The sequence below is a fragment of the Anticarsia gemmatalis genome, chromosome 4 (assembly GCF_050436995.1).
Source record: "Anticarsia gemmatalis isolate Benzon Research Colony breed Stoneville strain chromosome 4, ilAntGemm2 primary, whole genome shotgun sequence".
NCBI lineage: Eukaryota > Metazoa > Arthropoda > Insecta > Lepidoptera > Erebidae > Anticarsia > Anticarsia gemmatalis.
In genome coordinates, this window is record NC_134748.1 from 14084373 (window position 1) to 14097229 (window position 12857).

A 12857-nucleotide genomic window follows, 5' to 3' on the forward strand; every position below is an offset into this window, starting at 1 on the left:
ACTTCCTATACTAAAAGGATAAGGTAGCCTTTCAAAAAATTCCGTGGCCCTCAAAAAAACTTTAATTTGGTCCTCAATGGGAGGGCCGGAGGGTCGGAAGCTGGAGAGGATGAGAGGATTATCTAAAGCCGAGTTTTGAGTATAAGAGCGACCTCTTATTGAAAAAAAAATTAAGATTATTTCAAGTTCGGTTGAAGATGATTCGTGAAGTCTTGATGAGATTTTGATGAAATTTTTCTATAGCTTTTAGATTCTAAGTGGCTAAGGAATTTTAAAGTAAAGAAATTTAGTAAAATTATAATGATTTCTACGAAAGAATGACGTGTATTGTGAGCCTTTTATCATCAACACAAATAGACGCGCACTGTGGCCAAAGCTTCGAACTGATAAGACCCGTAATCTTAAAATGTTACAAAGTTTTTTCATGTATTTAATGTCATGCGCAATATGTGTAATTGTGCATGAAAAAGTCCTTATTTGCCCGAAAACTAATTGACGAAAAAGTAACGTTAATCATTTATTTGTTTCAGTAGCAGAATTGTAATTTTGAGCAAAAAGAAAATATTTCTGTTTGGTATTTTTTCCATGTATTTTAGCTTTGTACTAAAGTTTAATATCAATAGAGTATTGCAATATAGTTGTCAACAATTTCATCCAATATTCAACTCCGTGTAATTGGATGCGTATTGACATTGACTGCGGACCCAATTACTTTTTACATTCATAGTTCTATTCATACTGTTCAATAACTCCCGAATGTTTCATTTAGAAAATACTGGAAACAAATTCAATGCCTAGTTTTTTCATAAAAATATTTTTCGTTATTTAAAACGAAATGAATGCCGTGTTGTTCGATAGGTAGTCGTATTGATTAAATATTTTTATTTAGAAAGGCTTAGGATTAATATTTGAAACTGAACGGTCACTCTATGCCACAATCATCAAATTAAAATTTCGCGTTATATATCCAGTATCAATTTTTTTCTTCTGCCAAAGTTTCGGAAGCGGCGACCTGTTTGATTAAAACTAGCCAATTGCTAAGCCAAGGGCTAATTATACACAAACAAGACTACCTCATACAAGAGCAATTCTTGGTGCGGGTGTTCTTTTTTAAAACAAATAAAAAATAAAATAAATAAATTTAACTTTTGTCTATAATCAATGCGATATGACGGTGCCGCTGCAATGGCTTATTTCCTTCAACGTATGGGTAGGTTTGGGGCTTAATAATCATGTAACAAACAAAACAAAACGCAGGCATAATATATGGCTTCCGAATCAACAAATCCAAAGATCTATTTAGATAATATACATAAAAGGTCACAAAAATAATGTACAAAAAAGTCACAAATCAAAACCGTACAATGCAAGTATCATACGAGATTCGCGTGTTTATAGATTGTTACGATTCAAGCCACGTCTCGCTTTACGCGGGCGGCTTGCACTGATGGTTATAGCCTATAAAACGGCTATAGGCCGTTATAGCCATTCCCTATGCCGTACAGACGTGAGCGGTGGTAAACAGTTTAGTAACAAAAGATTATTGTGTGTGAATTATTTGAGGGTAGTATTGCATAGATATTAGGTACTTTAAGGAAATTAATAGTTTATTTATTTATTGTTATGAATCTCCAACAAAGGATACATTACACATCTGAATACACATAATCAACATTTTTAACAAAATGCTCCTTCAATTATAGGAGATTACAGCATACTTAAAAAATATTATACAATTTTTTTTAAATAGTTATTTTAAAACCAAAGGTAGCTATAGGACGTAAATCGCATACCATCATTTGGTTAGTTGCGTCAATGTACTAATTATATAAGAATGAGTAAACGATTCGTGGTCAAACTGACTACGAATTTCGTATGGAAATTGCTCGAGGGTTTAAAACTATAATTATCTCTAGTAACTAATCTATTGTAACGTATAAAAATAACTGTAATATGAAAACTACTAAACACTTAAATGAAAATAATTCTATGTACCGTGTACCTATTTAAACATGTATGTCTATGCAAATTTTATGAATAGCAGTTTAGGGGTAAGTCGTAAAAGTGTAAGACGGGAAGTTTCGCATTTATATTATTTATTAGTATGTATATTTGAAGTTTTATTACGAAATAACAATACATGTCTAAGCCTAGTAACGAGAAGCGGATCTAGGTTAAATAATATCTAGATCAATCTGAAGTCTGAGCGTAGAGGCAGCGAGACAATGCTCGCCGCTGAATCGACAATATCGCGCGCGACAATACAACATAGATTAATTTGTAGAGGAGACCCTTGCTTTATCCGATCTCAAACTACAGTTATGGCACGTTTTATATGTTACTATGTTTTAGTACTTGTATTGTTTCTATTGTGTTTAAAAGCTCTGTTAAAGTAATGAACTGATTTAAGTGTATTATATGATTCCATTTAGGGTATCCGTATGTTGAGGCCCGATGGGCAGTCGCTTCAAGTAAAATACTGTACATATATATTGTGTACAATTCAACTTCATTTGAGACTGGAAGCCGATTCCAACATAGTTGAAAGAAAGACTAGGCTGATAATGATAAGACTCCATTTCAATTTGTTTTCTTAACCCAATGGTTTTGAAGTAGGATGTAGCTGTTTTGTTGTCATCCTAGATGTATTTTCAAACTAACCTTAAGGGTTAGTTTCACTGCCAATATTTAAGTGTCAGTGTGACAGCAGACATGACATTTGACAAGCTATCTAATAGATTCTTAGTAGTGGTGAAAGCGAGTTTGTGTCTACCTAATTAGAATCCGAACAAGATAGATTTAAAGGATAGTCAATACAAAACTTTTCTCACTTCGAAATGAGACTTGCCCAGCAGAAGCAAGTTAAAAACTTACGATTGTAGAAGGCCACGAAATGTCTTATATCTCAGACAAAATATGAAACAGGAACCTTTTGCAAATAATACACGAACTAACACTTCCTTAGAGAGCATTATTTCAAACGAAGATCGTATCTGCGTTGTCTAGTTCCACATCCGAGCGACACGGGGGCGACGGGGCGACGACGGGGAGACGGAACCGATTTATTGTACCTGAGCTTATTGGATTCCGTCGCAGGAATATGAAATGATTTGAATGATTTGACGCCACTGCTACAGATGATCCGGTTATTATTATTTATAGATCTCGGTTGCTTTTGAATTGCAAGGCGATGGATTGTTTTATTGAAACGAGGCGCTCATAACCAGTTGCAATTGTCACTGGGTCTGTGGGTTAAGCAACGCTTGCCGTGGCGGTTGTCTACAGAGCATGGCGGCATGTAAAAGAAAGCATAAGTACAGTATATGTATAAGTTAGGTACGTAGTTCTCGGCTGGCGGGAGTGTTAGATGAGATATATGAGTGTTAATGATCTTTTTAGAAAAACAGTAAGTGATGTTCATTTTGTTCAACCTTTGTAGAAACTTGAAAATTGTTTTCGTAGACTATTTTGTAAATATAAAACTTGGAAAGTTTTCCTAAGATAAAAAAAATTGTGAACTATATTTTCTGAAACTTGACATGACTTTTAGATTTGGAGATCCTTTATTAAAGAACCCGCATAAAATATGTTTCATTTACTTTTTACCAATATCTAGTTTTTACCAATCTTGATAGAAATCTATGCGCCATCTGTTTTTGACAAATTCAGCAAATTCAAATTTGAACTAACACAATCTTCGATTTTACAAAAACGTGGCTCAGTGAAGCATATAAGTTGATATTTTAGCTAAAGTCTCCTTCGTAGCGTTACCCAGATCCCTTCATTTTGTTTTGTATCATTTCAAGTATAAAATATGGATGCTTCTTACAAATTCCATCAAAAATATCCTCTAACTTTTGAAAGAGAATATTTAAATAACATATTACATTCATGAAATAACACCGAAGAATGTAGCAATAATCCCTACTAATAAATATAATCAACGTGAGTGTATGTACGTACGTCGTAATTGTTTTCAATATTAAGGATAGGTATAAGTCTCTTCTTAATAACGCAGGCAGAGCTGTGGACAAAAGCTATTTTATTTTAAGCTATAAATAATTACGGAGGTGAGAGTTTAAGATAAGTAGACAGCGTAAGTAGTGGAGGCTGTTTTCACAAAGGATGTATTTAAATGAGTGACAGTTCACACGTACAGATTAATACAGGATCACAATTTGTTCACAATAAAGAGAATATTGTGTTAAATAATACAATAACACGGCCGCGATGATAAGCTCGGTGTGACGTGTAAATGAAAGAGCTGACCACATCAGTAATTTTGTAAAACAGCCGGTATTTTGGTCAAAATTGCTGATATTTAAATAATGTATTAAATATGTAATTCACTTTATAATTAATTTTATTTCAATTGCAGTTATAAATTAGGCCTCATTTCCTATAGGCTCTGTTCAGATATATTGTCGTCAACTTTGCCTATACACTTTGCTTTTTCATAACCGTTCGGTTTTCATCTTCTAATGTGGTTATATTTAAATATAAAATTAATCATGTAAAAATTTATTTTACAAACAAGATCTTTGACAGTAGTTAGAAGCTTGAAAGTCTGACAACCAGTCTTACCGAAGGGTAACTGGGTTGTGGAAGTCAGATAGGCAGTCGCTCTTAGTAAAATACTGTTATTCAGCTGTATCTGTTGAGACTGGAAGCCGACTTCAACATACTTGGAAGAAAGGCTAGGCTGATGAATCGAAACGGATCTCGACTAGTATCTACTATGCGGCATATTTGGTGTTCGATTTTTCATACAAACATCGTCAATGTACTCGAAGACAGTGTCGTTAGTGATTTATGATCCCTACACTTGTTAATCCGTTAACCAATAGTGTATATTGACATACATATGCACATTTATCATCACAGTAGTAGTTTAAATTCAAAGTATTCGCTAAATCTAGTGTGCAAGAATGTAGGAATGGATGTATAGATGTATGTTTGTTACTTGAAAATAGTATTTTAATATGTATAGGAGATAAAAGAACCGCGAAAACCATTTAAATCAGATCTGTTATACTATAAAGATGTCTCCCCTACTAAGAGTTTATCTTGTTTCGCAACCACTTCTACAAACATACAAACAAATATTTGTGTATGGGAATCGAACCCAGACTCCGCGCGTAGTGGTAGCTAGCGGTGACTTCTTTATTTCATCGAGAATAATGTTATAATAGAGAATATTATGATAGTGAGGTCACAGCGGGGATATAGCTCAGTGGTAGAGCATTGGACTGCAGATCGAGAGGTCCCCGGTTCAAACCCGGGTGTCCCCTGTAGGTACGCTCTTTTTTGGCCATTCATTCTTATATGAATTTAATTTTCTAAATATTTTGCGATTATACTATAACATCGCTTTCGTATTTTCAAAAGAATTTTGTTAGATAAAATATTTCAAAACAAAATTGCACATTGTGTTCAAAATTGCCTTTTGCAAGCTTTTACCGTTTCCTACCCGGCTTTTCTAGGTTAACCGTTATTTTTATTTCAGTGTCTGTTTATCAAGGAAAGCCTAATAACGTTCAGTAAGATATGACTGGCGCAACAATAGTCTTGCTGCAGTATTACTTACAGAAATGGTCAGAAAAGTTGTTTAAATGAAAGTACATTTTAAGACTAGCTGATCTGTGCGGCTCTTCTTTCGTGAATACCTTATGTCAGTGTGTAACAGGCTCGTTTTTTGATGAATAAAAAAGTCTATTTTTTTTAAAGACAATTTCCGCAATAAGAATTGCTCTTGTGTCGCGGGGACTTTTACAAATCGCACAAATAATTGTTCCGTGTGGGAATCGCACCCACGACCTCCCGACGCAATGGTAGCGGCGTGATGACCTAAACTACTGCGCCACGGAGGCAGTCATTTTTAATCCCGGTATTCAAGTATCTCCTCTCTCTTCAACTTTCAGTTCGTCTGTATTAGTTTAGACGAAAAAGCTTTTATTAAATTAGGCGTTCACCAAGAGAATGAGTAGAAATGGGCTCTATGTATGATGATAATATGGATTTACCACACACTTTTACTTTTACGCTATTTATACTGTACTGTATGACAAAATGTATGGAACTAAATGAAGCAAAAGAAGTTTGTAGAGATCGTAATGGGGTTGTTCGTTCTCTGACTACCCCTATAGGGAAAAGACGCGATTTTTTGTATGTAAAGTAATACTATTACATATACAAAGTCGCGATCTTTTACAGTGTTAGTGTAAAACTGCACTGTACTGCATTGTGAAGATTGCGCATTAATATTAACTTGTTAATCAAAACATTGCGCTAAGTATGTATTCACAAGTTGAAAGTAGGGTAGTTTAATGTTCCACTATCGAGTTGAGTAAAGAAACATTATTTAGAGGTGTTGGGACTGAAATGATGGTAGAAGCATGGTACAGATGTAGCATAGATGATGAGCATACTGGTAAAATTTTTACTTATCCATTACCGTACCACTACTGGGCAAGGGTTTCCTCCCGAACGAGGAAGGGGGATAGGCCTCGAGTCCATAACGCTATCCAAGTGCGGGTTGGGGATTCTACATGCTCCCAGACACACTCCAAAATTCCCGAGTATCATACAAGAAAGTAGTATGAAGGCAAAACCCAGTAATGAGACGCAAAATTTGACCATGATTTTCGTAACAAATAAAAATTCAAGTTTGACATCTGTCTGTTTCTAAACGAATTTGTAATTACCTACTTACTTTACTTAGTAACCAAATGGAACTAATCAACTAAGACCCTGCTTTGAGAGTCTAAACGTTTGACTTCGCCTCAGTACTGCGAAATGGGTTTTAAAAGCTTCAGACAAGAGTCATAACATTTACTCAAAGTAATATGACTTTAGTGAAGGCTTGATAACAAACATTTATATCAAGGCTTCCTTCTCTTTTACGCTGTTGCCGGTCGTTTACATACGTCTATTGAATATTACACTGCTTAACATTGACAACATCGTACCATATAACATTGTGATTACTAGTGCGCTCGATCAACGAACATACTGACAGTTTAGGAAGAAAATGATTTTGACTTTTCTTTTAAAAAAGACAACTCCCGCACTAAGAATTATTCTGTCGGGGGACTTTTACAATTATACGCACAACGGACACAAAGTACAACCAGACCCGAAACAATTATCTATGGATCGACAAATAATTGTTGAGAATCAAACCAATGCAATGACGCAATGGTAGCGGCGTGGCAACCTAAACCACTGCGCCACAGAGACAGTAAAAAATCATGCCTTATATAGTAGTTTCTGCACATAATGAATACACAAGTGGGCTGTTTACATCACAGTTAATGCTATGTGCACACTCGCGGTTATGTCAACTTGTTAGAGACTTGGCTGCACTCCAAACTGTGTGCAACACACCTTAAACTTTTGCTTTTGAATAAATTGTCGGAATACTTTAATGAATTCATATTTGAATTACAAAGGTTTTGGAACTTTGGCAAGGTTTTGCATTAGATGTCAAAACTTAGCTTAAAAGCTTGTAGTGTTTGTTTCACCTAGTTTTGAAGTTTGTATTTTAGTTGAGCTACTAATGTAAATATGTAAATGCAGTGGTAATAAATGCAAAAATGTATTTTCGAACAATTTAGAAGCATCTGTTATTGTCTCAGCAAAACCTAAGGCGACAAATGATAAAAATATATTTGAAATATATGAAATCTATACTAATATTATAAAGCTGAAGAGTTTGTTTGTTTGTTTGATTGTTTGTTTGTTTGTTTGTTTGTTTGAACGCGCTAATCTCAGGAACTACTGGTCTGATTTGAAAAATTATATCAGTGTTAGATAGTCCATTTATCGAGGAAGGCTATAGGCTACATATCATCACGCTAAGACCAATAGGAGCAGAGTACCAGTAAAAAATGTTACAAAAACGGGGGAAATTATGACCCATTTTCTCTTATGTGACGCAAGCGAAGTTGCGCGGGTCAGCTAGTATTAAATAACGTTTAAGCCCTGAACTTCACAGCCGGAAAGGTGAACAGTTATATGTGAATAAATAATAGTATTTAACTAACAATATTAAAGAAAACATTGTGAGAAAACCTTGAGTTCATAAGTGTTTTTAAAGGAACTTAAAATCCTCAACCGCCCTTTGGCCGGCGTGGTGTCCTCTTATTTCATCCTGAAATGGGTTCGTAATAGATTTTTGTTGTAAATATAATTGCATCAAGCTATATTAATTTATCTTTATGAATACCTATAAAAGAGAGAGAGAGAGGGTCATAAAATTGTAATGTCCATTATCTATTCAGTTCAAAGGGTAGTTAATTTAAATGAAACTGTATATGTTAATGCAGAACAAAGGAGTTTTAATGTAATTGAATGAAGATGCTTGTACAGTTAAGTAAATTTCTGAGATGTGATGATATTGGCTCCAATGGTTATAGTGGTAGTGAGTGTGACAGTTAGTTCACAAGTTTGATTTCCGAGAAGGCTAGATAAAAATTTAATGGATTTTTAATTTCAGCTAAAAGGGTAAAACAGTAGGATTATAGTTCTCTTAAAAATCGGCGCAATTATGAATAAACTTAATTTATATGGCTGATTTCAATTACATTGGACGTCACGGCTGACAGTAGGTATGTTTAGAGAATATGGTTTTACTATATGCGTCTCATGTCATACCCGATTTCTTTTTTGCCCTGGAATCTTATTTACAACCGGTATACATTATTTATGTCTCTTATCATAGTCCTGTATTTTATTATTGAGTGCTATCTCGAGTTGTAAAACATTGGAAGTACATAAAATAATATCTTACAAGCGTGTGAGTATAACAGTAACTGCTATCTACAAACTTCTACTTATATCTAGTAAAATCAATCTGAAGTAATAGTCTAACGCTAGTCAGTTTGTATACTAACTTTTATTCTGTAATTTTACTACACCCTATTACGCTGATTTGTAATATAATTTTATGGAATACTAGCTTTTACCCGCGACTTCGTCCGCCACCTTAATTTTCCCATTATGCGTAATTTTCCCGGGATAAAAAGTAGCCTATGTCCTTTTTCGGGAATCGAAATATCTCCATACCAAAGTTCATGCAAATTGGTTCAGTAGTTTAGGCGTGATTGAGTAACACACAGACAGACAGACAGAGTTACTTTCGCATTTATAATATTAGTATGGATCTTCTGAATACTTCAATTAGATGTAAGTTATTTAAAACACGTCCTGGATATACTTTAATAGACTAAGCACAGGTGCCGGCGATTGTAAGATCATAAAGAAATACGTTTGGAGCATGCAACGAGTTTTAACTTTACTTAGTGCCTTCTTTATTACAGCTTCGTTCAGCGTTATGGAATCACTATTGATATATTTTTATACTAGCCGACTCGTGCAACTTCGCTTGCGTCACATAAGAGAGAATGGGTCATTATTTTCTCCGTTTTTGTAATACTTTTTACTGGTACTCTGCTGCTATAGGCAGTAGCGTGATGATATATAGCCTTCCTCAATAAATGGGTCTCACACTGAAATATTTTTTCAAATCGGACCCGTAGTTCCTGAGATTAGCGCGTTCAAACAAACAAACAAACTCTTCAGCTTTATAATATTAGTAAAGATTTGCTGAGAAACACGGCATTCTTCATTTTTGCCACAGCCTCCCTTTTGTCCCTTTCACTCACATACGTTTTCTAGATTGATCGAAAATGAAAACACTGTTTACCTTACTTATTAAAGTTTATTCATAAGACAGCAAATGTATAAAGTCAGGTGTATTCACTAGTACAATATAAAGTAAACTTATCAATTCCCTAAGTCGTTATTATTGAGGCAATAGAAAGTATACAGCGATGGACGAAGGCGGGTAAAAACACCATATTTTTATGGTGATAAACTTTATGAGCGCGTATAAAAGGGTTTTAATGTGCTAACGTTTCATAAAAACGGTATTTTTAAATTTTATTATAGGAATATAGCCTTGAAGAGATGCGAAAAAAGTGTGGGTACCCACAGTTAGCTAGTAGATTGACTTCCTTGTACGTGCTTCTGTCAGCAGGTCTCCATTTTGATTTTCGTATCATCCGAAGTGTTTTGAGTTTTTCAAATTTACCTGCTTAATAAATCCGACTTTATATCCGAAGGTGGTATGCAGAAGTATAAAATATACCCTCGTTTCATTGTTAACAATGTTAGTTCCGTGTTATAGAATGAGCCTATTGCCACAGACTGGGCACGTTACCAAACTCCGGGCCACTATATATGGAAAATAAGCCAGATTCGCCCAACAAAAGACATTGCCCGACACGAATCGCACCTTGGTAGTATTCACTGCGACACAGATCACAGAGGCAGATTAAATTTGTTTTTTTTTTATTTATTTATTTAGTCCCTTTACTAACACTCAGTAAGTCAGTAACAATACCCTAACTTCCACTCAAAAGTCATTCACAATTTCATAAATAAATACATTACATTACCATTAGTAAAAAAATACAAATTTAGCCTAAAACGCAACCGTTGTTCAGCCTAGATAGTATAATGTAGTCGTAAACGCCGGCTATAAAGAGCGGCGGACAGTAAACGAACACTGAATGACGTCCGTCAGAGTGTCAGTAGTAATCAAGTGATTCTGTCATTACCGGGCGTGGAACCAATGCGATGGCTTTTTTGAGACTATTCGGGTGTTTCACATTGACAAACTCGACGTTTATTTTCGGGTTTCTGATTTGCGCGATTGTTTATAGTTGGTATCTTGGTACCATCATATGACCTTCGTCTTCGCTAATCGCGCTGATCAACAATCCATACAGCATTTTTCAATTGTTTAAGAAACTCCTCTAGTTGATAAAACGTGGTCAAGTTATTTTTCAATTAAAACTACTATTAAGTGGGGTCCGCCTTTGAAATACAGGAAGGCAAGTTAGTTGTTCACTACAAATACACAAAAGGTCTGGGTGAGCAATTTCTCCTCAACGAAAAAGGATGAACAGAAAACCACCGTATACCTAAAAGGGCTATCCCTAGGTCTTTAAAAACAAAACCTCAGTCCAAACTTGAGGCGCCCATAGCCAGTTGCGCTCACCGGTCGGTAAACGATCTGTGGGTTTAGCAACCCTTGGCGCGGTCATTCCATAGATGGGTGACCGCATAGTGGTATTTGAACTGGGCGTCTCCGTGCTTTGGAGGGCACGTTAAAAGTCGGTCCCGGTTGTTATCTACTACGATAACAGTCGTTAAGCCATGTCAAAGGCCTTCGGGCGGCTTGAACAACTTTGACACTAGGTTGACCACTAACCATACGATAAGATGAAGAAGAAGTCCAAACTTCAAAGGCTTCTACATAAATAGAATGCTTTTTAACTTTAACATCGTATAAACCTAACGTTTAGATCAATAAACCGATGACAAAAAACAATGTACTCATTTAAGTATAGCTGTGTAATAACAATATTTTGAAGATATAAAACGGATCAACAGATTAAGGTAGAACAATTTTTGTAAATAACTTCACGTTGGTGAATCCATTGAACATGGGCTTGAACATTTTACTTTTGCTTTACATTTAATCAAGATTCTTCCTCTCGTTCACTATCCTCTAAAACAAAATAAATTCACAATCGGGTTCCCGCTTCATTTATCTGAAGCCTACTTTACACCACGTTGTTTCAGGCATAGTGTTAAAGGCAGCAATCCCTGGCGACTGCCGTGTTTCTGATACACACGCAATGCTTTTACAGATAATAAACTGTTTGTTTTACACCTAACTAATTATGCACTGTTTTAATGAATGATGAGGTTGCGTGATTTGAATAGTGTGGCTATTTAGGTCAAATATTGGGATTTTGTGGTTGGTAGTTGCAATTATGAATTTGTTGCTAATTTTAGAATGATATGTGAAATCTATATAATGAAATGTCACCTGCCTAGATTTTTTTTATTTTTTTTTCCATATTACGGATTTCTTTTGATATTTGATTTCGTATCGACTTCTACAAAAATTAAGTTTTAGGTAAAAAGCGAAACAATAAAAATCACCATCCTACATTTTTTTTTGTAATAGAAAATTACGGAGTTCTTTTCTATGTATGATTTCGTACATACTTTTGCAGATATAGAAAGAAGGAGCAAAAAGTACAATAAATTCGGATTTTTAATTACTTAAAAATCCGAATTTATTGTACTTTTTGCATTTTTTTTCAGGCTAATTGCACTTTACAACCAAGTTTTAGGGTGGAAAACTTAAAGCCTACGCGCGTAATAGTAGCAGCATGGTGACTATATTAACTACTGCACCACGGTAAAGTCAAACTTATCTTCATAATAACACACACATAGCCCTAAAAGCGCAATAAACCGATCAATCTGCCGCGATCAGCGACAAAAATAACGCGTCGCACAGATTGTCGTAAAGACGTCGCGTTTTATCGTCGCAATCGCGTTTATGTCGCACGTCGTAACACCATGAATATTGTAATATTCACAAACGCAAGGGGAAGTACATAATATGAGACTACACTTGTAACGTTCTTGCGATATAATATAACAAAATTTCAAAGTACCATAAAAGCAATAAAATAAAACAATTAACTTTAAATCAACAATAATAAATTTAAAAAGAATCGTTATACAATGGTATATTTGCGACACACGCACACATACACACACACACAAATAATGTGTTAATCAAACACATTACGTGTGTATGAAGTTTATAGTTTTATTTTATAATTCTCTTTCTGTTTTATGTCAAAATAATGACATGTTCTTAAATAAGGGCGAAGACACTGGCATCTGTAACGCAGCTTCGGCTAGCATAGATGTCAGGGCAATGTATGGATATTGTAACAGACATTTTAAGTCAATAAAATATTTTT

General features: G+C 35.0%; 1 non-coding gene across 1 annotated transcript; it reads left to right on the top strand.

Annotated features, from left to right (window-relative positions):
- Positions 1–5219: 5219 nt before the first annotated feature.
- Positions 5220–5291, top strand: TRNAC-GCA (transfer RNA cysteine (anticodon GCA)). Its single transcript has one exon. It is a non-coding gene; the product is annotated as a tRNA-Cys (tRNA).
- Positions 5292–12857: the final 7566 nt, after the last annotated feature.